Genomic DNA, 2,261 nt, shown 5'->3' with positions numbered 1-2,261 from the left:
GGAGGCACAAGTATAAAAAAAGGCCACTACAGTTTATCAAAATATTACTTTATAATTACATATGCTATCATAACATAGCATCTTTCGGGCACTGCGTCTCTATTACACGAGCGCCTTCAAGAACTTCCTGAAAATAGTGCTCGGAGGGTACTCGGCTTTTGTCTGAATCTCGGGACGCAACAACGGTGGTCTCCGTCTCTTCCCAATATGTCTTAACACGGGCAAGAGCCATCCTAGCGCCCTCTATGCATGCTGACCTCTTCATTGCATTTATACGCGGCACCGCGTCAAGGAATTGCTGCACCAAACTGAAATAACTCTTCGGCTCCGATCTCCCCGGCCACAGGTGACCCATGACGTACTTCATGGCGAGTCCAGACAACCTATTCAGTTCGGCCCATTGAGCCAAACGATCATCCACTGCCAGTGGACGCTCTGGATTGTGAAACTGTGACCAGAAAAGCTTTTCCACTTCGCGATCTTTCTGATCTCGAAAGTGTTCGGTCGCATCAGCAGCACTCGCTGCCAAGTCCAGATAGGTATCCTCCACACTCCACATCCGGTCCAACGGAGCAAACTTCGGATCACAAAATTTCCTTCGCAGCATAAAGGGCTTTCTAGCCGCAATCTGTTCGGCCTAACGCAGCTCCTCCTTCGCAGCTCTCATCGCAGAGCGAGCGTCCTTGGCATCGGCAACGGCCTTTTCTAAGTCCGTCTGTCTCGCCCGGCCTTCTTTCTCAAGAAGTTTGCAACGGTCTGCAGCGCTCTTTAACTTCTCGGCCATCTCAGCCATCTCTTCTTTGCTTCGGCAGTGAGCAGCCTGTTCGGCTCTCAGCTCTTCAAGGGCCTTCTCGGCAGCCGCATCGCTTTTCCTGGCTTGCTCCTTAGCTCGGGCAAGTTCTGCCCTAAGATTCTCCACGGCGGCCGTACCATCTGCGTCAAGCACACACATTGTAAGACACTGGCATGAAGCTCCTCTTACCTGATGCCGCCCGAAGAATTACATACCTTGAGCCTCATCAAGCCGCTTGTTGACAAGCGCGATGTCGGCATCTGCCACGTCCAGTTGCCTCTTTAGTTCGGCTACATCATCAGTTCGGCTAGATTCCGGACACCTCGCCACCTACATTCAAAGGCGACATCTTAGACCTGGGATTATGATCCTCTGCATGCCGTCATTTCTTGACAACGCGCAGAGTCTCAGGGGCTACTATCTACACAGGGCGCATCTTACTTATGCGCAACTGACAAAAGTGTACACTATCTAACGTACCTCAAAACCCGCCAGTAAACTTTTGACGGCCTCATGCAATCCCCTTTCTGCGGATGAAATCCTTTCAATCACCGTGCCCATCAACGCACGGTGCTCCTCTGAGATAGAAGCTCGCCCCAGCAGAATCTTTAGCTCCTCCGGCCGAGCACCAGACAGTGCCGGACTTGTCCTATGGCCTCTTTCGAAGGCCGCACGCGGAGAGCCTTGGGGGGCCACATAGCTATCTTCCGCCCCTGCCGGATTCAGAGAAACCCTCCGCGATGACACCTCAGGGTCGCCCGCCTCGCTAGGTGGTACGGCAGGGGGAGGCGTCCCGCTCTCCATCATCTCTGGAAGAAGATCCCCCGAAGACGAGCTCTGCTGAGAAGGGCTGAGGTCTGAGCTACAAGGTAAAATTTCGGTTAATCTTCTCAGATATAAATCAAGGATTTCTTTCATCCCTCAAAAGGAAAACCTCTCTCTACTTATGGCTCGCTGGAGGGCTGATCCCTTTGAGGGCGTAGTTCGGCAGAGGAACTCCCCGGCGTCGGACCCTCTGACGAGGATTTTCTCCCCCGCTTCGGGGCCATGGTCTCCGGGTCGTCAGAGGCGGCCCTCTTCTTCCCCTTGGGAGAGGAATTGTCGGTTCCTCGCTTCGGAGCAGCCTCCTTCGAGGAGGCCATAGTTCCCTTGTCCTTCCCCTTACTTCCCTCCAAAGGCATTATCTTCAACATCCTGACAAGCACGGGATCCGGCCTAGTTTCAGGAAGGGGAGCCGGACACCTGATCAGCTTTGCCTTCGCTATCCACTCCTGTTTAAAAGGACAGCTCTTTTAGGGGCAAGTTTATGACGATTATATGGATAGTAGGTCCGGGCACAAGGTTACTTACTTCGGTATCCGGGCGATTGCAGCTTAGGCCTGCATCCTCAGTCAAATCCGGACACATCATTTGTGATCCGAAGAACATTTTATACATCTCCATGGGCGTTGCGCCCATAAAATGATGG

Source organism: Triticum urartu, chromosome 1 (assembly GCF_003073215.2).
Source record: "Triticum urartu cultivar G1812 chromosome 1, Tu2.1, whole genome shotgun sequence".
NCBI classification, from domain to species: domain Eukaryota; kingdom Viridiplantae; phylum Streptophyta; class Magnoliopsida; order Poales; family Poaceae; genus Triticum; species Triticum urartu.
Note: the sequence above shows the minus strand (reverse complement) of the source record.